The sequence below is a fragment of the Monodelphis domestica genome, chromosome 2, assembly GCF_027887165.1.
Source record: "Monodelphis domestica isolate mMonDom1 chromosome 2, mMonDom1.pri, whole genome shotgun sequence".
Taxonomy (NCBI): Eukaryota; Metazoa; Chordata; class Mammalia; order Didelphimorphia; family Didelphidae; genus Monodelphis; species Monodelphis domestica.
In genome coordinates, this window is record NC_077228.1 from 104970979 (window position 1) to 104996571 (window position 25593).

A 25593-nucleotide genomic window follows, 5' to 3' on the forward strand; every position below is an offset into this window, starting at 1 on the left:
AAAAAACCAAGCATAAGTCAGATGGTGTGTCACTTTGGAAAAAAACCCCATAATTTCACGATAGTTATAGTTTAAATAACAAAAATGTATAATTGTAATATATAACTGTATTTAATAAACCCAAAACTAATTATTTAACTTACCTGTTTAGTGACTTCTTTGTTCATCTGTCAGTCGGTTTCTTTTGTTGGTCTTGATATTATTTAACTTGTGTGGGGTTCTGTGAACTAAGATAAGTGAAGGGGAGGGGAAATTCTTTAACTTACCTGCCTATTAGTGACTTTTTTGTTGCTGAATTTCATTGGCTAAATCTCCAATTGAAGGTTGGTATTTTGTACACTTCAAGCCTAAGCAAGCACTACTAACTTCATCTGTCAAATCTGTTTCTTTTGTAGGTTTTGATATTATTTAACGCTGAGAATAAGGTCTCACTAAAGTATGTAGAGGGAAAAATTGTGAGTAAAGCCATTACTATATTTTTCAGGGTGCTAAAAGCATGTGGTAATTGGTTCCAGGCACTCCTCTACTGCATGTGGGCCAGAGCCCTGCTCAGTCTTCCACTGGTCTGGTACCACCCCACTCCTCCCCAGCTGGCTGGTGGGTGGGTGCCTGGAGAGCATTAGTTGCCTGCCTGCGCATGCTCCTTCCAGGCTCCTTTTCCTTGTCCCCACTCCAGTGGGAGCCCCATGCACCCCAGTGGCCTGGCTCACTCCGCCCGCCCCCATGGCCAGATGTGGAGCAGTTCCCCCCCCCCCCCCTGGGCTGGGCTATGGCCATGTCCAGGGCTGTGGGCATGCTGTACCCTGGGCAAGCCCCGAGGTGCGTTGAGCCCACATGTGGCCACATGTCACCAAAAATGGCTACATGTGTCATTGCTGACATGTGTGCCATAAGTTCACTATCACAGTTATAGGTGGTTTAGAAGTTAGGGAGGAGAGAGGAAGTAGAGCCACCAATTGTGAATGGCTTTCTCAAAGAGTTTAGTCAAGTAGGAGAGGAGAAATAAAGGATGATAACTCATAGAGATAGTAGGATCAAATGAATGGTGTGTGTTGTTTAAAAAAAAACTTTTTTAAAGAGAGGGAACATAGCAACAGAGAATAAGCTGGTATACATGGAGATATTGAAACTAGAGAGTGGGGTGATAGTAGAAACAGTCTTCTGGAGACAATGAGAAGGGGTGGGATCAAAGGTGCAATGTAGATTGACTTTGGCAAATTGGCAAATAGACTGTTTTATATATCAGATAATGCATTAAAGGGGTCAGAGGGAGATGTCTGAGTGATGTGGGGTGGATTAGGAGGAGGGGAGAAAAGGGAGCCTTTGGTAAATGACTTAATTTTTTGGTGCAGCATGTGGTGATCTCCTCAGCTGAGAAGGTGAGGTAGGAGGGCAGTATGGAATACTGGAGGTTTTTTAAACGTTTTATGAGAGGCAGCATGGTGTGGATAAAGAGCTATGCTTGGAACCCAAGAATAGTTGCATTGTCATGTTGTGACTCTGATAGGTGACTATATTAGACTGTTCTCCCTCTTCATCTCTGTCTCCTTGCTTCCCTGGCTTTCCAAGTACCCAGATAAAATACCCCTTCCTACAGGAAGACTTCCACAACCCTTCTTAAGTTTCTTCCCTTTGTTAATTGTTTCCTATTTACCTTGAATATTGATTGTAGATAGTTTTTGCATATCATATCCTCCATTAGACTGGGAGCTCCTTAATCTCTGGGACTGCCTTCCCCCTTTGTATCTCCTGTGTTTAGCATAGTATCTAGCACACAGTAGGTGTTTAAGATTTATTGACTGACTGACTCTGGGTAAGGCCCTTACCCTTGCAGTATTGTAGTTAATTCTCTTGAGTCTGTAAGATTTTCAAAGAATTCTTTTCATTATTTCAGCCAACATTTATGTTCTTTCTCTCTTCCTCACTGAAAAAAAGATCAAAAACCCTCATAACAAATATGCATAGTCAAGCAAAACATGCCCACATTAGCCATACACAAAAATGTATGTCTCGTTATATATCTTTGGTTCATCCCCTCTGCCAGGAGGTGGGGAGTGTTCTTCATTAATGGACCTTTGGAGTTGGGCTTGGCCATTGCATTGATCAGAATTCATAAGTCTAAGATTATAAGTTATTGAATAGACTCCAGTCAGCATTGGTAGGACAAATATCCTCACAGGGAGTTCCCTTTATCAGTGAAATGAAAATATTTTACAAAGTACTTCCTTCCAAAAGAACGTCCAAGGTAGGGAGTGTCAGCATGGAATCTAGAAACCCCAAACTTGTAGCCTAATAAGATCTGATGAGCCCCAAGTTTTAGGACTAGCTTGTAAGTTGTATTTGTACCCTGTTCCCTTCAGGATGGATTCTCACGATAACAGTGAACAAGTACAAGCTTTGGGGTCTCCAACTTACAAGCTAGTTCTAAAACTTGGGGTTCATCATCATCATCTTACTAGGCTACAAGTTTGAGGTTTCTAGATTTCATGTTGACACTACAACCATTGTTATTTTGCAGAAGAGAAAACTGAGGCTTAGAGAGTTTAAGAAACATATTAATGGAAAAAGAGCAAGTAAATATAAGAGCTGGGACTCAAAATGGATTCCAAATCCACTATTCCTTCTACTATACCATATTGGGCTGTTAGGTATTTGACTGTTAGCTTCAATGGTCAAACTTCTGAATATTTGAAATTTGCAAGATTGTTTCTTCCTGTTGCATGATCCAGGTAGACTACTTGTATGACCAATCCTTTAAAACAAATAACTCTGGGCTTGCAGCTTCCTTGAAATCTTGAAAAGCTAGGAGTGCAGGGAGTCTTATCTGATTTTCTAAACTTGTTCTTTCTCACTCTAATGAACTGATCTTGTTGAGCAGTCGCAGGGAGAAGCAATCTCTCTAGGTTGTAGCTTCCCAGCCTTTAACCTTGGTTGCAAAGTTTCCAGCAATGTACAGTATGCAGAATAGCCACCTGCCCTGGCCAGCCTTTTGTATGTCATTGCCTTTTCAGGCCAAAACTAAGCTTGGTTCTCTCTCTGCTCATATTCTTAGATGTGACTCTGATCACTTACTGTCCATTTCCGGACTTTGCCAGCAGGCTGATGCTATTTATAAAGGATTGTTGACTACTGCTATCTGGATTGCTTAATGCATAGCAGTAAAATCATGTTAGACTGGTTTGGACTGTGTAATAGAACGGGTGTAGAAAATTGATAAATTTAATTTTTGCCCTAATGGGAAGTGGGGATACTATTTGGTTTCCTTGATTTTTTTTGAGTCCAAGTCCAGTGCTCAGAAACCTCTCTCTGGGCTGGATTCCTAGTTTCTCTTCTTGTTTCTGACCAGTCTGTTAAGAAAACAAACCAACATCTTGGTGCTGGCAGGGAGTGGAGGTACTTTGTTTTGATTCACTGAGAGTTGCAGGTAGTTACACAACATAACACTGTCAGGAGAGAGGACAGAACAAAATGTCCATTTGATGTACCCACCCTTTTTGCTTCCCGACAGATAAAGGAATAATAAGTGTCCAACCAAGGAAGAGATACTGCAAGATCTGAATCAGTTGATTGGATACAGCTCTTTTAAAGGACAGTTATTGGCCTTTGTTGATTCTTGGGTAATTGGTAGTGTAGGAGATCATGTATTGAGCTGTGGGCAGAATTAGATGCCATGAGAAGCCAAGTTCCCTCTCTCAAGGACTTCATAATTAAATAAAAGAAACTAGATAAACTGGCAGATTTTATGTGTCACTATCATCAGTCATTGGAATAAAAAGCTTAGGCTTTACATACAGTATGGTATAATGATAATCACAATGATGGTTTTGTGATGGTTTTTTAAAAATCATTTAATCAAATTGATAAATAGGAAGTGATTTCTCTGTGCTAGGAGATGGGTATACAAAGACAAGAGTTTACCAAAAAAAGTCCTGCCCTTGAAGAATTTACAGTCTAGGGAGGGGAGAAATTGAATATGTGAATAAGTATGTATAATATTGGGACAGCTAGGTGGCACAGGAAATAGAACACTGGGCTTAGAATTAAGAAGACTCATCTTAATAAGTTCAAATCGGGCTTTAAACACTAGCTATGTGACCCTGTCACCTATCCCTCCTTGCCTCAGTTTTCTTATGTATAAAATGAGCTGTAGAAAAACATGGCAAACCATTCCATTATCCTTGACAAGAAGAACCCAAATGGGATCATGAAGAGTGAGAAACAACTGAAAAACAATAGACAAAATATACAGTTTTGGAGGGAAGGTACTATTAATAGTTGGGGGATCAGGAAAGACTTCAAGTAGAAAGTGATACTTTGAGGTGAATTTTGAAGGAAGGTGACCGAGATGAGGAGGGAGAGCATTCCTGGCATGGGGGAAGCTGGTCCAAAGGCAGGAAGATGGAGTGCTGCTTTGTGTGAGCAGCAGTAGAAGAATCAGTTTGACCATACCAATTTGTACATAGCACGAAGGGAAGACATTTATAATCAGGCTCTAGAAGAAGGTTGTGATCATATTGTAAAGAGTTTTATATGCCAAACAGGAAATGTCAATTGATAGAATTTATTTAATGGGGGAGGTGACATGGTCAGACCTGTATTCTTTGAAAATCATTTTGGCACTTGTATAGAGGATGAATTGGAGTGTTGAGAGACTTGAAGTAGGATAACTATTAGGAAACAATTTCAATAATTCAGTTGAGTGGTGGCCAAATGAGGAGAATTGAAGGGAATATATGTGTAAAATGTGTAGATAGAAATGTTAAGATTTGGCAACTTGTCGGATATCTGGGGTGAGTGAGGGTGAGGAATCAAGCTCCTGAACCTAGGAAAGTGAAAAGAAAGTAGTGCCTTAAACATAAAGTTTGGAAGAGAGGTCAGTTTGAATGATAGACTAGTGAGTTCTTTTGGACATGTTTATTTAAGATGCTTGTAGAATATCCAGGTTGAACTATCTAAAAGACAGAGCAAGACTGGGTTATAAGAAAGAGAATAGGATTAGATTTATAAATCTGAGAGTTATTAGCATTGAGATGATAATTAAGGCCACGTGAGCTGATACACCAAGAGAATACACAGAGGACTGACAACTTCCTGAAAGGGTCTATAAATTCAGTGATCTAGGAGCAGGCCATGGGACTTCTAAGAGCAGTCAGGGAATTTGATTACATCTGTTTTTTTCACACAGGCAGCTAGGTGGTGCATTCAGTAAGAGCGCTGGATTTCAGTCCTTAGACACATTCTGACCATGTTACCCTGGTCAAGTCTAACTTCTCAGCTTTAGTTTTCTCACCTGCAAAATGGGGGTTAATAATAGCACCTACCTCATAGAGCTGTTATGTAGGTCAAAGGAGATTATGTATAAAAGCACTTTTCAGACCTTAAAGTAAACACACAGAATCTCTTATAGCTGTAGATGAAATATATAGATCTATAAGTAATCTATCTACATTATTTATTGTGTAATTATTACTTTCTTTATTCTTGTGCATCCAATTAGTTGCAAAATCTTATTGATTTTTATCTTCACAACATCTTTTATATCTGCCCCCTTCATGCTATTCATTTATTTACCACACTAGTTCAAAGCTCTCTACATCTCTTGACCAGACTTTTTGCTTCCTCCCACTCCATCCTTTACTCCCCCCCTCCCTCCCCCAGTTTTAATTTAGGCTTTTTAAAACATGGTTTGGCTACTTTCCTTTCCCTCTGGCCTTTTTTTTTCTCCTGGAATTAGATAACTATATTAACCACAACTTCTTTAAATCTGACTGTTTAAATATCAAAGCTGCTATAATCACTTAAAGGGTCAGTGTTCATTAGTAATGTGAATTCTACTATAAAGAAAAGGCTAGTAGTATGGTTAGTTAAGTTTTCTTTGTAGTTTTGTTAAAAGTAAACCTTGGCCTGGGGGAATAGACCAGGGATATAATTAATTTAGTACTGAAGAAAAGCCTTAGGGTTCTCTAAGCCTAGAGAATGAAATCTGAGTGTCTTTACTGCTATTTTAAGCCAGTTTCTGACCCACCTACCCATTACTGTATTGGATCATGTAGGATGGTATTTGAAAGTGTTAACCTGTAACACCAAGAGAGTGGAAGTTTGTCTGCTATGTGCCTGTGCCTCCAGCTTGTCCTGGTTAATACTTCAGCTGTGCTGGGATTTTCTCTGACTCTCATCTACCTAGAAAAGGATTCCTCAATGATTTCTCTAAAGGTCAGTGGTTGTTAGGCTGTTAAAAACAAAAACAGAAAAAACACTTTGGATTCTTACTGCCTTATCCATTTGGACTAGACTTTTCTGTGCTTCAGTTAGTGAAATATGGGTCTTAGATCTTTGCTGATATCAACCTATCTTTCTTCTAAGCATTTACTGCATATCTTCTCTGTGTGAAATGCTATGTTTGGTGTTTAATTGCACAGAAAGGAACAGGATCCTGAATTTAGACATCAGAGGCCATCTACTCCAACATTTTCCTTTTAAGGGTAAGGAAATTTAGGCCCCCAAAAGTTAACTGTGACTTGCCCAAGTTGACACAGTAAGTATTTTAACTCTGTTTTTTTGACTCTAACTTCATTCCTCTTTCTTCTGTTCTTAGGGTCTTTCCCCATGATCCTTCCCCTGATAGAATCTGTAGTCTAGTAGAATGGATAATACCTATACACAAATAACCATACTATAAGACAAGATATAAGCACCATGAAAATCATAGAGAATCCTGTGAGTAGAAAGATCAGGAAACCTGTCATGGAGTAAGTGGCATATAAGCTGGACTTTGCAAGTTGTGGAGTCAGGAAGACATGCGTTCAGATCCATCATGGACACTTTCAGGCTCTGACTCTGGGTAGCTTACCTAACCTCTCTGTATTTCAGCTTCCTCACTTATAAGATGAAGACAATAATAGCCTCTGTTCAGAGCAGGGTTATTCTTAATTGAGATAGGTAAGGATTTAAATTTTGATTTTTATGCTCATATGAGAATTCTAAACTAACATTGTGGTCGCCGACTTAAAAATATTACAGCTTAAGTCAAAATGACTTTTAGCAACTTTATTTACAAAGAGGTGGAAAGAGTAAAAGTGGGGAAATGTAGATAGAGACAGAAAGTACTTCCTAGCTACAAATACCCTAAGTTTAATCCTATTGTCTCCAGACCACAAATGTGAATCTGAAAGCGAATCTCACTAGAATACAAAGTCCTAATTAGAAAACTGAAATCGGAAAAACCAGGAGATGCTGAAGAATCCTCCGAGAACCTTCAGTGAACATGAGGCTAAGACCACCAAGAATCTCACCAGAACTCACACTGAAGTTCCACCAAAGTGCCAATAAGCAGAGAGGGTCTCCTCACTGAAGAACCAAGGAAGGAATCACTCCACTCACCACTGCACATGGACGCAGGATCCAGGGAAAGAGTCTCCATCTCCATCTCGGCTCACTAATTCAGAGAGAAAGACTGAATCCTTGAGCTAGCCTTTTTAAAGCAGTTTTCTCCACTTTACTTCCTGTTGTTCCCCCACTTTACAGGAACCAATTGTAATCTTTCAATTTGCCTAGTACTGCCCAAGGGGGGCAGTGACCTTTGGAGGTGTGAGCTCATTCTAGTAAGTGACTTGCAAACTCTCTTACTTAGTGTCAAGTAGAGGTACTTTAAGTTCTTGATTTGTTTAGCTAAAAATAGACAAGGGGAGAGTTAATTCTATCTTCACAAATAACTCATATTTGTAAAGCATTTTGCAAAGCTTACAGCACTATATCAATATTAGTGATGATGATGATTGGACTGCTGATTTCAGCAGTGTGAGGAAATCTATACCAATAAAGATTCTCTGTCCTTTGTGCAGCTAGACCCCATAAATACTCAGTTCACATTTTTCAAATTTGTACTAGTTGACATTATATGTAAAATATGTTAATTGGTTCTAGCCATGGAAATATGCAATGAAAGATTTAAGAACAATTTTTTTATTTGTTTATTAACATAACATACCAGCAAAGGATAAGAAAAATATATTTCTGATTATTATTTACTACACAGAATTGGTTGTTGTCCTTTGTGCTTGAACAGGACCAGAATGACATCACTGGTGATATCTTTTGATTCATACATAAATTAGATTGAAGTGAGGCAGATTTGCACAAAGCCTTACTTTTTCTTCTTGAGTCTATCCAAGTCCAGGGGCAAGACAAAGTCAAGACAACTGGTGATGGTTTGAGGTGCAGTGAATTTATTTTGACTTTTTTGATGTCCAACCAAGCTCTAAGCCCATGTTGACAAACTTATGGCATGCATGCCAGAGGGTGCTACACCTTCCCCATCTCCACCTGCACCTGAGGACATTTCTCTTATGACCCACTCCTCTGCCCAGCAGCCCAATGGGGGAGGTTCCTCCTTCCCCTGTCTAGGGTAAGGGGGTGGCTCACATGCAGTGTGAGGGTTTAGTTTGGATACTTGGTCTTTAAAGGTTTGCCATCACAGCTCTAAACCCTCAACAGCACCCACTTTCTTCATGCCTATTGAAACATATAGTTCTCAGCTGCTCTTTCTGCCAGGGGAAGTCTTTCCATTCCTGGGTTAGATACCTCCCTAACTAACATATGGGTTTGAGGCTTGTCAGTTACCTTCAATGTGGTATGGCCTGCCTGCTGAGATGGTTTACTGGGAGGCTGCACTTATAGCTTCTTGGGTGGCTGGTAGACACCAAAGGAGGAAAACGGTCCTTTCTGGAAAGGGCTTGGCAAACCCTCACACCAGAGGTTCTAGTTATCTGTGAACATCCTGCATACTTCACACAGTAATAGAATTGTTAAAGAAAGATTTTTAAATAATACTATATATGGTACTTAAAGGCAAACCTGATACTGATGAGATGATGAAAATGTTCTTACTGTTTAAAATATTTTGGCAATGTAGACTTAATAGTCTTCTCTTTATTCATTACATACTCTGATAATTGTAAATAGTTTTATCCACATCTCTAAGAATTTGCATACTTACATTCTCCCTTAATGAAATAAATGTAGTTTGATGATCTGGGGCATTATTTAAAACCAGTATTGCTTTAAACATATTATTATTGTCTTTGCAATATTTTTGAATAGCTTGGCCAAAATAACTTGAAAACTTGTCCTCAAAAACAGCTTTAGTGACTAATACTTTTTTTATTTTGACTGAAAAGCATTGATTTTAATTTAAAATTCCAGTGTTAAATGATTCTTAGATACTTTAAATCCAAGTTGTTTTTTTTTTCTTTAGAAAATGTAAATTCTGGAACACATCCATTTCCAGAATAAGGCTATTTCATCCACATCAAAAATCTGTTGATCAGTGTATATACTTTCTTTGATTATTTTCTTCCAAACAATATTTAGTTATCATATCCTCATCTGCATTGGCTGCTAGTTTGCTCATTTTAACATTATGCAGTTGAACTAGATTTTTAAAGCCATTGAGCCAACCATTGTTCAAAATAAAAATTTCTTCACTATTCATTCCCATTTTCTATTTACTGCTCTGAATACTGTAAATTTGAAGCTTTTGTTTGAAGGGTTGTTTTGCTAATATGAAAACATTTTTGATTGTTGTCTTTAGCCCATAAAGCTATTTCTGACATTATAACATATCTGTTTCTTGTAGTTGTGCTGGTATATCATTGACCTTTTTTTTTTTTAAACCAAACCAAACCAAACCAAACCAAACCAAACCTTACCTTCCGTCTTGGAGCCAATATTGGCTCCAAGGCAGAAGAGTGGTAAGGGCTAGGCATTGGGGTTAAGTGACTTGCCCAGGGTCACACAGCTAGGAAGTGTCTGAGGCCAGATTTGAACCTAGGACCTCCCATCTCTAGGCCTGGCTCTCAATCCACTGAGCCACCCAGCTGCCCCCTATATCTTTGACTTTCGACAACAAAGTTGACAACTTTGACAGGCAAGTGCAGACTGACTGGGTAATGCCCTCAACTAGTTTGCACCTGCATTTTCTACTGGCATCAAATGCAACTTGGTATCATTTTGTAATTTGTACTAAAGCAAATTTCACATTATTTCAATTACCAACCTAGCTGTAGTCTAAAAGCATTGTCTAGATCACTAGAAAATTAAGTGATTTTCTGAAGATCAAATTGCCATCAAGTGTTGGTGGTAGAATTCAAACCAACAGGTCTTTCTTACTCTGCTTGTTGACTTGATCTTATGGAATCCTATAATTCACTTGGTAAATATGAAGAATAAAAGGAAATATGGAAAGACTTTTAAACAGCATCCAAAGCAAAAAGAGCAGAAGCAGAAGAATAGAGTATACATTTAGCTATGACTATAGAGAAGGAACAGTGAATCTGGCCCTCATATGTAATAGTACAGGTGATAGTTGGTTGCTGAAAGGTCAAGTATCTTCCTTATTGGCACTAAAGTCTGAAAAAATGCTAACTATTCTGTAAGATAACCAGTTAGTTTATGTGAAAGCATTGCAGCCTAAGAGTAATAGTAATAATAATAAATAACATATATGTGTGTATATGTATACACATATATAAATGTTTTAGGGTTATTAAAGCACTTTACATATGCCATCTTATTTGATGCTCATAATTACCCTAGGAGGTCAGTGCTATTATTATTCTCATTTCACAAATGAAGACATTGAATCTTAGAGATGCTAAATGACTTGCCCAGGGTCACACAGCTAGTAAATGTTTGAGGCTGGATATGAATTTTTGATTCTAGGCCCAGTGCTCTATCCACTTTGCCAGCTTGCTACCTTCACTTCTACTCATGTTCTCCACTAATGCCTTGTTGTAACATAGAGGTGACTGAGTTGTAGGAGGCCGTGCTAATGACTTGTGAGCCCTGGCATACCCTACCAAAGGTTTGAATATGGGATCTGTGATGATCTATGTATGTTGTCTAATGACTAACTTAGCTAAATCAGAAAAGGCTCATCACCAGCTTGACTGCCAGAGTTGAGTATTTCTGCCTCAGCATTTGGAAGATGATTTCCTGAGCTGTCGAAAGGCCAGAATCCTTGTAGTTGGAGGCAGTGTCTCCAGTGGGTAGGTCTCAGGCCTTTGATATACTGACGTAATGATGTAGCATTTTCTCACGGTGGCCACAGCCTTGATGTAAATAAAACCTTCTGCTTTTTAAACTTCATGGACAAAAATACCTAGGAAGACTTATATGAACTGATTCAAAGTGAAGTGAGCAGAACCAGGGGAACAAGGTACACAGTAACAGCACTATTGTATAATGATCAATTGTGAATAATTTAGCTATTCTGACCAATACAATGATCCAAGATAATCTTGAAGGACCCTTAATGAAAAATGTTATCCATCTCCAGAAAGATAATTGATGGATTGAGTGAAGATTGAAGCAAACTTTGTTGGCTTTCTTTATATTTCTTGATTTTGCTTTGTTTTTGTCTGTGTTCTCTTTTGTATGTGGCTAATATGGAAATATGTTTTGCATGGCTGCACATGTATAATCTATATAGTAAAGTGCTTGCTTTTTCAAGGAGGGGAGAGGATGAGGAGGGAGGGAATTTGGAACTCAAATTATTTTTTAAAGTGTTAAATTGTTTTTACATGTCATTGAGAAAAAAATAACATTCTTAAAAAAATAAACTTCAGGGAGACTTGATTTCCTTCTTATAGCTATTATATCTTCTACCAATTCTGATGTTACCATTTCCTAAAGGATAGAAATTAACTTTTGAAGGAAAGACAGTTTGAGATCATACTGTTGACATCATCATTTTCATAGCAGCCAGTTCAAGTTTGTGAAATATCTCTAATCACTGGGCACTTAGATTTCTGCTTCAGCCTTACTTTTGTGTTAGTACTTGATCATCCAGGATTTAAGCTCTTACATGGGGTTGTTTAACAGCTTTTACTGTGTGCCTGGAGAACTACAGTCACATATAGATCACTGTTTGAAAAATTTTCACTCTGGGAGCTCTTTCAGCTGTTTTTAAAGGTTAACAATTCCCTCTCCCTCCTTGTCCTCTCTCAGGAACCCACTGGTTTTTTTGGTGGTGGTGTGCCAGGCTCCAGTTAGCATAGCATTACTTGGTACAAGGAACCTTCTGTTAGTGGAGAAAATGTTGTGTGTGGCATATTGTCAATTGGGCACGATGTCATAGATGGCCTTCAAAGTGCTCTTCAGAGGGGTAGAACTCTATTGCCCTGCAGAGACCAGCAGTCCAAGAATGGTAAGGGCGGTTTATTGTGTTGTGCAGATAACTCTAAATTGGTTAATTAAGTATTTGCCTTCCTGAGAAAACATTTCTTCCTGTTGCCATTGGCCCAGGAAAATTCTCTTGATACATTGATTCATGTTCCCTGGAGAGTATAGAAAGGTGGGCCAGACAAAGAATTCTCTTTGACTTTTTTTTTCTTTTTTAAACTTATGCTATATGAGAATTCAATGCTTATGCATTGAATTTTTTTCATTAGTTTCCCATCCTAGGCCACAGACTCTTTGGTGTGAAAAGAGATCTGAGGGTGGTATTTGTACTATTCAATATTGGAATTGTCACTCTCCTTGTGGATTTTGGCCTCTCTGTTTTCTGTGGTGTTTGGACAAACCAATTCTCTGGAGAAGTCAGAAAGTGTTTATTAATACCATTAACTGTGATAGTAGTACTAGATGCAGTAGAGGTATAGTGGTGAGACCCCTGGATTAGGTCCTCAATTTAGTCTTAGCCTGACCCTGTCTCTGGGACCTTGGTAACAGTCAGTCACTGTTAATTTTCTGATTTTTAGTTTCCTCATCTATAAAATGAGAATTTAGATTAGGTAAGCTCAGCCCCCTTATAGTTTTAAAATTTGATGATTCAGTGACATACTAGTATTTTAAAATTATTATTGTGGGACAAGATACATCTGCCACATAAGCCAAATATTCTTATGTCACATATTGCTGATTTAACTCCTTAAACTTATTAACTTAACTCATATTTGTATTTTAAATTGATGGTCATGGTTGCAATCATGTTAATATAAGAGAGAATACAAAGTATGCACATCTGGATTATTTGTTCTCATCTGGCAGAATGTGATAGTAGAAGTGGCTTAAATAGGCTGTGGGACTATTTGTTAGCTCTTTCACTGAGCTCTGGGCAATTTTCAAACTCTAGGATACAGACCAGATGTTGTGCTGCATTGGTAAAAGGATCTTTTCCTCCAGGAGTTTCATATCTCAGGGAAATCTAGGCCTATGTGAAAGGAGAGAAGGACAACAATGGGTGCAGAGTGAAAAAGATGAAAACCTTGTGGAGATGAAGTGCCTTTTAGACTGTGGTTATTCAGGTAGAGGTGCCTGAGCACCTGAGTGGCCTGACTTCCAGCTGAAGACATTTTCTGCTTCCCTGCTTCCAAAATGACCAGCTTCTGGTGCTGGCTTGTTATCTCTGATCTATATGGAGAGCTGTTTGTGCAGTAGAAGCTCCTCAGAAGGGCAAGGTGACATATACCCTTTCCTGTTCCCTCAATACCTTTGCAGTAATGTCTGTAATTCCCAGTTCTGGAAAACTTCTCCTCATCCTGATTATGCCATCAGTAGTTTGGGCATTAAGTGGTTTGGATTTCATTGAAGACAAACATTCAATTTTGGAGGTGATAGGAAAGTTTCCTATTTTCCTTTCAGGTTTTAGGAAAATCCATTTTCTTTTTCTTTTCCTCCCTTTTAATTTTTTCATATTCTTATTGCCATGCAAAGCATGCTTCCTTATTGCTCATTGTTGTAAGAGTGAAGTCATATATAACCCAAAACCGCAAATAAAACTATAAAAACTCTCAAGTGAAAATGACTCCAACAGTTCTTTCTCTGGAGATGGATAGCATTCCCTGTCATAAGTCTTTCAGGATTGTCCCAGATCATTGCTGAGAATAGCCAAATAGGAAAATCCATTTAAAAATTTATTTAGTCAATTTAGAATGTTTTTCCATGGTTATAAGAATCTCGTTCTTTTCCTAACCCTCTCCCATAGCCAATGCATAATTCCACTGGGTTTTACATGTGTCCTTGATCAAAACTTATTTCTATATTATTGATGTTTGCACTAGGGGGATCATTTAGAGTCTACATCTCCAGTCATATCCCCTTTGACCCATGTAATCAAGCAGTTGTTTTTCTTCTGTGTTTCTACTCCCACAGTTTTTCCTCTGAATGTGGATAGTGTTCTTTATCGTAAATCCCTCTGAATTGTTCTGGATCATTGCTACTAATAGTGAAGTCCATTACATTCAATTGTACCACAATGTATCAGTCTCTGTGTATAATGTTCTCCTGCTTCTGCTCCTTTCACTCTGCATCAATTCCTGGAGGTCATTCCAGTTCACCTGGAATTCCTTCAGTTCATTATTCCTTTGGGTGCAATAGTATTCCATTACCAACATATACCACAATTTGTTCAGCCATTCCCCAATTGAGGGGCATCCCCTCAGAAAATCCATTTTCTTAAGAAAACTTTTAATTCTTTTTCAGGTAGTAAGCTCTCCAATATCCATTGGACATGAGGTTTCTACCTCTTTGCTGCCCTGGCCACCAGGTCTTTGGGCTACTTCTCCCTACTTTTAGAAGCTTCCCTTGTCACTTAGACTTGGGTGTGGAAGATAGTGTGCAACTGTGTGTTAATCTACAGAAAATGGTTTTTGGTATTATCTGCTGTTTGGATTTATCTACACCATTGATCCTTTCTGTTAGCATTGATAATTAATAATTAACTGTAATTTTCATGGGTTGTCATATTTTGCTTTTTTGCCACTGAGCTCAGGGCCTGCAGGATAATTTTTTTTTAACTTCTGAAAGCTTTGGTATACATACTTGCATCTTCACAGAGAGTCTTAGCCATGGAGTATATTCACAAGGGAAAGAATGAACTGAGAAGACATCTTGAATTAACCAGACTTCAACTGCTATAGGACTCTGTAAAACAAGGACAATAAAAATTTATTTCTATAATACTTTGCAATATTCAAAGCAGTTTTCATCTACATTTTCATTTGACATTGGCACTTAGAGGTATTTGTTGAATTGATTTCAGTCCTTTAACCCTATTAAAAGGGAGAGAGATCATCCCCACTTTGCAGATGAAGAAGCTGAGGCTTAGAGTGAATTCAGTGACTTAGCGGAGTTAAGATGCTTCTTAAAGTGTGACAATTCTCTAACAGTGATATAGCAACTGAGCAAAACCAGACCTTAGCTGGGAAGTGGTCTGAATGGAAATGTAACCACTCCCTTTGTAAGTATTTGGGAGCCAGAATCTGCAGTGACAACTGATCAGAAGGTCTTGGTTCAGGTTAGACCAACTCCAGCTTCCGGGCTGTGGTTTGTGAGAGAAGAATGCTTGCCAGGACTGCTTGGTCCAAGACACCCAGACCTGGTTAGGGGCTTTGCTCTGGCTGGTGACCAGCTGGGAGGTTGGATGGTTGGCAGAGTCTAATACTAGGATTCTTTAATTCTGAACAGGTGATATGTTGACTTTTATGCAGCTATTGGGCTGCTCTAAGTTAAGATAAGTTCCCTTTTCATTTAATTGATTGAAATTGTTATGAACTTTTAGGAAATCATTGAGTTGAAAAGGTCTTCTGGGTAGATGTTATGATTGTCATTAGAGTTCCTTCTGTTATTGAAATCTTTGGAGGAGCAAATTTGGAAACTTTCCTTCAAATGAGGCAGTCCATGGAGTCAAGAGAACTGGGTTTGAACCTTAGCTCCAATATGACCTTTGTGACCCTGGACACATCCTTCAGTCTTTCTGAACCTCAATTTCTTCTGCAAAATGGGATGATGATTCTTTCTTGTGGGTAAAGTGTTTTGTATACTTCAAGGTGTGAAATGTGAGTTATTACTAAACACTTTGTTAGGTTCTTCAGGAGATACAAAAACAAGACCTAGTGCTCTATATAAATAACTAACTCAAAGTACATCATAATTACATAGCAGAAGTGAAGAATGCTGGGAGAGTTCCAAGAAGAGAGAGATAGAGATCACTTGGGATTTGGAGATCTGGGAAGGCTTCATAAAGGACGCATTTGAGATAGACCTTGAAGAATAGGAATTGGGCAAGTATTGTTGGTTGGGGGACAAGGGAGGAACTTTTAGACAGAAAGAGAATGTATGAACAAAGACCTAGGGGCAGAAATATTAGGATGTATTTGGGCAACAGCAAATATAGTAATAGGGTTTTATTTGAGTGTAACGTGTATAAAAAGTTTTTAAATAGGAAAGAAAAGACAGCTGGAGAACAAGTATCATTTAAGAGGCTCTAACACAAGTTCTGGCAGTTGGACATGAGGGTCCAAACTGGTCTGGTGACAGCAGTAATTGAAAATGAGAGGGGCAGCTAGAAGGATCAGTATTTGCAATTAGGTGACACCAAAGTTAAAAACAAAAATAAGGAAACAGAAAGTGGAGTAGAAGATAATACTTTATAATTTTAGATATGGTGAATTTGATGTATCCGTAAGACAGTTCAGGTAGAAGTTTTTAAGAGACAGTTGTAAATGTAGGACTTGGATTCTGGATAAAAGGTAACAATTGGGCTGTGTACAGTACTGGAAATAAGCTAGGTAATCAGAAATGCTTGTTGACGCCAACATTTAGGGAGGTGTGGAGGACAAGAGGAGCCAGTACAGAAAAGGAGCACTGTCAGGAGAATGAAGAAAGTGCTTTCTGTTCACTACAGTCAAATTTACAAAAAAGTATTCTAGTCAAATGAAATGATAAATGTGGGAAAAGCTTTGTAAGCTATAAAATGCCATAAACATTTAAAAAAATTATTCTTTTCTATCTCTAATTGAAATTGACTTTCACTTTTTACACACTCTGGGACCCTCTGTCGCTGACCTTTTTTTTCCCTGAGGCAGCGGTCCCACAATACTCATCTTATAGTTTTCAAGCTGTCCTTTGTGGTGTGTGACACACTTGTTTATGGGCACAGAGTGACCTGAAGTTAAATTGAAAAAGCCTTCTCCATGGGATAGCAATTTGTTTCAAATGCCATTTTGGCAGCACTATAGCCTTTTGCGGGGGTGGGGGGGTGGGGGGTGGGGGGGTGGGGGGTGGGGGGGGTGGGGAAGCTGAGGTTGAGCCAGGTAGCCAAATGTGAAGGCATTCTGTAAGGCAGATTTGTGTTAGTGAACAGGTTGGTAACCAAAGCACTCTTCATAAGGGCAGCAGGAAGGCTTTGTGTTTGGTGTTTAGTTAAGACAGGAGTGGCCAACCCAATTTGATAGATGGACTTCATTCCTTTTATAAAAATGCTGGTGTACTGGGCTCTTTTTTATATAAAAAACCAAAGCTGCTTTTAATGAAATGATGTTAAGTGCTTAAAATTTTTTTTTAAATTCCACAAGCCAGATAATAATCTGCCCCTGACCCATGGGCCATGTGTTGGATATCTCTGGTCTAGTAGACAGTGGGCATTGGGTTGAGTAGCTTTGTACTGATTCATTTTGTGACCTTAGGCTTAGTGAATTGAATTCTCTCTCTCTGTCTCTCTGTCTCTCCTCTCTCTCTTCTCTCTGTCTCTCCTTTCTCTCTCTCTCTGTCTCTCCTTTCTCTCTCTCTCCACACCCACACACCCACCCACACACCCTTCCTTTCTTAATTTCAGTTCTAAGATGAAAAATGGCAAGGGCTAGGCAATTAGGGTTAAGTGACTTACCCAACCCAAGCTGTGAGATGTCTAAACTCAGATTTGAACCCAGATTGTCCCAACTCTAAGAGGCCTGACTCTCAATCCAGTGAACCAGCTAGCTGTCCCTGTACCCTTTTTTAAGTCACCATATATGTCCCTTTTATTTTAAAAAAATTTATTCATAAAATATCCTTATGAAACCTTTCCTAATTACCTTAAAACAAACAAGATATTTGTAAAGTGCTTAGCTAATAAGCACAGTGCCTAGAACATAGAAAGTATTCCTCCCCCAATCTCACTCACCTGCTGTCTTTTGGCATAATTCAATATTTAATACATGTATGCTGTTTCCCATGATGTAGCTGCAGAGATTTCCTCATTTATTTTATAGACAAGTATTTTGCTTAGCTATGCATAAACTAGAAGCCTTCCCAATAAGATCAGGAGTGAAACAAGGATGCCCATTATCATCTCTTTTATTTAACATTGTACTAGAAACACTAGCAGCAGCAATCAGAGAAGAAAAAGAAATTGAAGGTATCAAAATGGGCAATGAGGAGACCAAGTTATCACTCTTTGCAGATGATATGATGGTCTACTTAAAGAATCCTAGAGATTCAACCAAAAAGCTAATTGAAATAATTAACATCTTTAGTAAAGTTGCAGGATACAAAATAAACCCACATAAGTTATCAGCATTTCTATATATCTCCAACACACCTCAGCAGCAAGAATTAGAAAGAGAAATTCCATTTAAAACCATCTTAGACAATATAAATACTTGGGAATCTATCTGCTGAGACAAACACAGGAACTATATGAACACAACTACAAAACATTCTCCACACAATTAAAACTAGATCTAAACAATTGGTAAAACTTTAGCTACTTATGGGTAGCATGAGCTAACATAATAAAAATTACCATCCTACCCAAACTTATTTACTTTCATACCCATCAAATTACCAAAAAACTTTTTTACTGAATTAGAAAAAACCATAACAAAGTTCATTTGGAAGAACAAAGATCAAGGATATCCAGGGAAATCATGGAAAAAAATGTGAAGGAAGGTGGCCTTGCAGGGAAATCATGGAAAAAAATGTGAAGGAAGGTGGCCTTGCAGTACCAGATCTCAAACTGTACTATAAAGCAGTGGTCATCAAAACAATATGGTACTGGCTAAGAGACAGAAAGGAGGATCAGTGGAATAGACTTGGGGTAAGTGACCTCAGCAAGACTGTCTAGCTTTTGGGACCCAAATCCACTATTTGATAAAAACTGCTGGGAAAATTGGAAGACAGTATGGGAGAGATTAGGTTTGGATCAACATCTTACACCCTGAACCAAGATAAACTCAGAATGGGTGAATGACTTGAATATAAAGAAGGAAACTCTAAGTAAATTAGGTGAACACAAAAGAGTATATATCTTTGGGAAAGAAAAGATTTTAAAACCAAGCAAGAGTTAGGAAAAAAATCACAAAATGTAAAATAAATAGTTTTGATTACATCAAATTGAAAAGTTTTTGTACAAACAAAACCAATGCAACCAAAATTAGAAGTGAGGTAACAAATTGGGAAACAATCTTCATAACAAAAACCTCTGACAAAGGTCTAATTACTCAAATTTATAAAGAGCTAAGCCAATTGTATAAAAAAATCAAGTCATTCTCCAATTGATAAATGGGCAAGGGACATGAATAGGCAATTTTCAGGTAAAGAAACAAAAACTATAAGCACTTGAAAAAGTGTTCTAAATCTCTTATAATCAAAGAGATGCAAATCAAAACAACTCTGAGGTACCACCTAACACCTAGCAGATTTACTAACATGACATCAACAGAAAGTAATGAATGCTGGAGGGAATGTGGCAAAGTTGAGACATTAATGCATTGCTGGTGGAGTTGTGAATTGATCCAACCATTCTGGAGGACAATTTGGAACTATGGCCAAAGGGCACTAAAAGACTGTCTGCCCTTTGATCCATAGCACTGCTGGGCTTGTACCCCAAAGAGATAATAAAGAAAAATACATGTACAAGAATATTCGTAGCTGTGCTCTTTGTGGTGGCAAAAAATTGGAAAATGATGGGATGTGCTTCAATTGGGGAATGACTGAACAAATTGTGTTATATGTTGGTGATGGAATACTATTGTGCTCAAAGGAATAATAAACTGGAGGAATTCCATGTGAACTGGAATAACCTCCAGGAATTTATGCAGAGTGAAAGAAGCAGAACCAGGAGAACATTATACACAGAGACTGATACACTGTGTTACAATCGAATGGAATGGACTTATCCATTAGTGGCAATGCAGTGATCTTGAACAACCAGCAGGGATCTATGAGAAAAAACACTATCCACAATCAGGGGAAAAACTGTGGGAGTAGAAACACAGAAGAAAAACAACTGCTTGAAGACATGGACCCAAGGCGATATGGTTGGGGTTGTAGACTCTAAATGAACATCCTAATGCAGATACCAACAACATGTAAATAGGTTTTGATCAAGGATACATGTAATACCCAGTGAAATTGCACATCAGCTATGGGAAGGTTGGGGGGAGAGGAGGGAGGGAAATATATGATTCTTGTAACCAAGGAAGAATGTTCTAAATTGACTAAATAAATTAATTTAAATAATAAAAAAGGAAACGAGCTATGCACACATTCCACAGAATCACCTCAAGGCTCAGGGTAAGAAGGTACCTCTGAGATCATTTAGTTCAACCTGTGGCATTTTCTTCTACATCATCTCCAACAGAGTCGTTCATGGTAATAGCTGCTAACAGTTGACATTTATATAGAACTATCTATTGCTTCACCAGCAAGGAAGTTTAGCCTCCACTTAAAGAATTCTCATGATGGTGAACCCATGACCTCTTGAGGTGGCCCATTTTGTCAGTTCATCAATAAGCATTTATGGAGCATTTGCAGTGCCAGGCACTGCACTAAACTTTGGAAATACAAAGAAATAGCAAAAACAGACCCTTCCCTCAAAGAGCTTACATTCTAATGGAGTAGATTCCATGCCATAAACTGCTATATACAAGATCCATTCAGAAGAGATAAAAGATCTGACAGTGAAAGGCACTACTTGAAGCTGTAATATTGGAAAACATCTCTTTGAAAAGATGGCATTTAATCTGCGCCTTGAGGGAGCCAGGAATTCTGAGAGGAGGGGGTGATGAAGGAAAATATCCCAGGCATGGGAAGCAGCCAGTGCAAAAGAAGCGACAGGAAGGAGGCAATGTTATCTCCTTTTGGACAATTTGTTTGTCCTGACATTGAACCAATATCTAAATCTCTACCTTTTATCCATTGTGACTAGTTCCATCCCCTTTGGCCAAACAGAACAAGTTCTTTCTCTCTTTTCCCTTTGTCCCCTTTCCCAGGGCTTGTTACCTTCAGAACTGGGTTTTAGTATTTTGACTGTTAGAGGGTGAGAGTTCAAGTCAAAAGATATAGACTTGAGTCTTAGCTGTGATATGTGTGAATTGTTGGACCTTGGGCAGGTAATTTCTATTTCCAGGCTTCAATTTCCTCATACATAGAATGGGAATAATGAGGCAGCTAGGGGAGAGAGTGCTGGACCTGGAGTCAGGAAGACCTGTTTATAACTATATAACTGTTATAACAAGACTCTGGGCAAGTAACTTAGTGTCTGCCTTAGTTTCTTCATCTGTGAAAATGGGGCTAGTAATAGCACCTACCTCTCAGTGTTGTTATGAGAATGAAATGAGCTATTTTTTTAAACCCTTACTTTCTGTTTTAGAAACAACTCTAAGACAACAAAAAGGCAAGGCTAGGCAAATGGGGTTAAGTGACTTGTCAAGGGTCACACAGCTAGGTAGTGCCTGAGGCCAGATTTGAATTTAGGATCTCCCAACTCTAGACCTGGCTCTCTATCCACTGTGCTACCTAGCTGCCCCCATAAAATATTATCTGCAGAACACTTTGCAAAACCTCAAGTATTAAATAAATTCTAGTTATTATTAGAATAATAATACTCTTGTATCTCATTTTTTATAGGTCAAGTTCTATGTTAACCTTATAGTTTTATGTAAATGGGAGTGCTTACTGTGGTCTTTCCTCTTGTAGAATGTATGTTCTTTGAGGGTAGGAACTGTTTCATTGATATCTTTATATACACACTAGTGCCTGATACATAAGGCATTTTCATAGATGCACATGTACTTCATTATTATTCTTAAGAATGAGGGTGGTAGATGAATAGCAAGGTGATTGAGATTAGGATTGAAGACATTGATTGGCTCTTTGATGGTGAAATATACTGGGTTGCAGTTTCCTCTTAATGAAGTTCACATTTTTCTCCCTCCTCTTTCCCTTTCCTTCCCTGTTTTCCCCTATTCTCTCTTTGAGTTCTCTTTTGATTCCCCTTAGGGAAGACCCTAACTAAATAGTAAGATGAAGTAATTTGGGAGTGGTGCTTACCAGATGAAATATACAGGCTTCATTTGGTTTAGGTGGACAAAATGGAAAGTACAGAAGGAGAGAAGAAAGGTAACAAGTATTTTAAATGTCAATTGTATGCCAGGCTCTGTTCTAAGTTCTTGATAAATATGCTTTCATTTGATCTTCACAAATATGGTCAGCAAGAGTCAGCCATGGAGTCCCTAGAGAAAGATCACAAAGTAAAAAAGTTAGCAGGATGTTAACTGAACATTTGAAACATCAGACTATTATGTGACACTCTATGCAGATGATATCTGTGCCTTTACTTAGGGGAATGCAAATACCTACTGTCCCTAAGACTAGAGTGGTATTTTCTGAGGTAGCCTTGGGGTAGAGTGCTAACTGGAAACAGAAATCCTAGTCATAGTGACGTTATCTGGAAAATTCTTTCCTCTCTGTGTATCTTTTGGCCCTCTCTCTCTCCTGTGTCCGGAGCCTGCCTGACCACTACATGCGTGATCAGATGTAGTGCTTTCCATCTGGAAACCAAACAGGCTTTTACTTCTTTCTGTGGACTCCATGATCTAGTGACACTGTCCTTGATGTTTCTCAAGCACAGCCCTGTTTCTGTGTTTTGTCCTGCTGCCCCAACCATTATTGCCCCGCTGTGCCTTTTCTGTGAGATGACTTTCCATTTACATCATGGAGATTTTGCATACAAAAATACAGTTTTTATGTATGTTGCCTCTTCCTATAGTTCCTGAGCTCTTCCAGGCCAGGGTGGCAGGGCAGGCTTTGCCTTTCTTTATATCACAAGTGCTCAATGCAGTGCCTAAACACTTAAATGCTTCTTGATTGACTTATTGACTCATTTGCAGAGTATTTCATTGTGGCCACACATAGCTTGTGGGTTTCTCATATGGGGAGAAGCCCTTGCCATAGATGAGGAGCACTGATGTTATGTATGGGTTAAGCTATCGTTGCAGTATTTTACAACTTGAAGAAGAGATCAGCTGGTAAAGAATGTGGCTTTGGATAGCAGCATGTGTGCTAACTTCTCTCAGTGAAAGCCTTGCAACTTGCTAACATCTTTATTTTATCCACAGTTTTTCTCTCCACCCTAACTTTTGCCCTTATATGAGGGGAATTCAACATACTCTCATCACCTCACACTTGAACTATTGTAGTAGTAGCCTACTGATTGGTCTTCCTGCCATAAGACCTCCCCATTCTAGTTCATCTTCCACTCAGCTGCCATAGAAATCTTCATAAAGTTCAAATCTGACCATGCTTTTCCTGCCCTTCATTCACTCTGATTCCCCATTTCTCCTAGAATCAAATATAAAATTCTCTATTTGAAGTGCAAATTCTCCAGCCCTCTGCTCCCCTTTCCACTTTTTTCCCCACTCTCCCTCTTCTACCACCTTTGTGATCCAGTGACACTTGCCTTCCCTCCTTCCCTTTCTTTCTTTTCCTTACCTTCTGTCTTAGAATCAATACTGTATATTGGTTCCAAGGCAGAAGAGCAGTAAGGGCTAGGTAATGGGGCAAGTCACTTGCCCAGGGTAACACAATTAGGAAGTGTCTGAGGCCAGATTTGAACCTGGGGCCTCTGGTCTCTGTGCTTGACTCTCAATTCATTTAGCCACCTAACTGCCCCCTATCATTCTTTTCATAAGGCATTCCATCTCTTTACTGAGCATTTTTACTGGCTCTCTCCCATGCTTGAAATGCTTTTCCTCCTCATTTCTCCTCCTGACTTCCTTCAAGTCCCAGCTAAGATCCTGCATTCTATAATACACCTTTTGTGCTACCTTTTAATGCTATTGCCTTCCTTATCTTGATTATCTCTGAATTTATCCTGTATTTAGCTTGTTTGTATATACTTGTTTGCATGCTGACTTCTTTTAAATTGTGGATTCTCCAAGAGAAGGAACTATCTTTCCCTTTCTTTGTTTCTGCTCTTTAACATAGTGCTTGGCCCATGATAGGCACTTAAATGTTTAATGACTGACAAATATGCTTTGGGGCTGGAAACTTCCATGGCTTATGAAAACTAGAGAATAGAAGACTTTGTTAGACTTGAAACAAGGAGTCTTTGGGTTCATTGGTGTTGAGTTTCACAGCTTACTCATCATTAGTAAGAACAATCTCACTCATTTGTTTTGCCCAGCTTTAGCCAGAATGCCTTCAGAGAAGGACATATTTGAAGAACTAGGACCAGATTTTCCTGGAACAGAGGTTCTTCATCTTTTTTTTTTTTGTCATGAACAACTTTGGTGGTCTAGTGCAGTCTATGGGCTTCCTCTCAGAAGTACATGAAATAAAGTACATAGTAGTGCAAAGGGAACGAGTTATATTGAAATGTAGTTTTTGATTAATTGTTGATTTTCAGGGTACCATTTGGGTTTCAGTTTGACCCCAAACTTCCCACAGTCTTCTGGTAAAATTATAATCTTTTGATTGTCAGTGCCAGGAGTTGGTAGCTTTTTTAAAATGATATGTCAAGGCACTGATCTCTTTCTTTCTGATATACATGAGTAGGGATGGGGAAGAGTCAAGGAATGTATCATTACCAACTTGGTCAGCAGGAAATGGGATGTGAAAACAGCAAACAATGTGAAAATTAAATTTGCTGTAGGTTGCAGACCTCTCTTCTATATTGATGCATGAAGTGATGGGGAAAAAGCATGGATCATGAAAAGTTAGGATAGATTGAAAACACATAAAATTCATGTTCTGTTAGCCCTGGCCTTGCCGTCCACATGGATAGAATTGGTTGAACAGGATGGGTCATTGACCAGAAGTTCAAGGTATGTCTTATCTTAATTAGGCACTGGTTATCCTGTTGATTTTACTAACTTGGCTCAGGAATTCTGTGTCTGGCTAATGAAAGGAATTATATTTTCTTCTTCGTTTATATGCTTTTTTAAGATTGTGGTAATGCAGTGAAACTTTTGAATTTTCCCAGAGTATAGGATGGAATAGTAGAAAGATGTGAGAAAGGTGACATGTAGGAAGCATTTTCTCCCAAGGCCTTTTAGCCATATAATCTGCTGATACTGAGACAATTCTAATCAGAGAAGTCAGAGTAAGGAAAATGATGGCTTCCTTTTTTACATAAAGCAGCTTCTCTTATGCCAAGCCATGACTAGCAATGTCTTAGCACCTTGGAGCAGTGATTGGTGGAAAGAGGAGATAGATTTTGTGGCAGAAGCAGGTAGGACAAGCAATGCCCTGAGACACAATGACAAGGTCAGCTTCTCAGGCCAGCACTTGTTGGTGGTGACAGTTGCAGGCTATTTTGAGAAAGTAGGAGGCTTTGTTCTGTGCAGACTTTTCCTTTGCACTCCTAGATTTAACCCTGGCACTGATTAATTGTCAGCAGCTTTGCCTTTGGTTGTAGAAGTGTGTACCAGGTACAGTAGATGTGGCTTGATACCTGTTCTGTGTTTAATGTCAACGTTTTTCCTTGGAGAAAATAGTTTGTCATCGACAGGAAAAATGTGTCATATTAATTAGGAAGATTAAACTATTACT

The 25593-nt window shown here is 38.7% G+C and overlaps 1 protein-coding gene and 1 long non-coding RNA gene across 6 annotated transcripts in view; one reads left to right on the forward strand and one right to left on the reverse strand.

Annotated features, from left to right (window-relative positions):
- The window catches only part of PPP1R12B (protein phosphatase 1 regulatory subunit 12B), a 316463-nt gene that overhangs the window by 59186 nt on the left and 231684 nt on the right, over positions 1-25593 (forward strand). The window lies entirely within an intron of this gene.
- Positions 1608-25593, reverse strand: part of LOC103098735 (uncharacterized) — a 134686-nt gene continuing 110700 nt past the window's right edge. The window contains exons 3-5 of the long non-coding RNA XR_461510.3: positions 22093-22274; positions 14821-14922; positions 1608-1924 (exon numbers count right to left, since the gene is read on the reverse strand). This is a non-coding gene — a long non-coding RNA (uncharacterized LOC103098735). The remainder of the gene's footprint in view (positions 1925-14820; positions 14923-22092; positions 22275-25593) is intronic.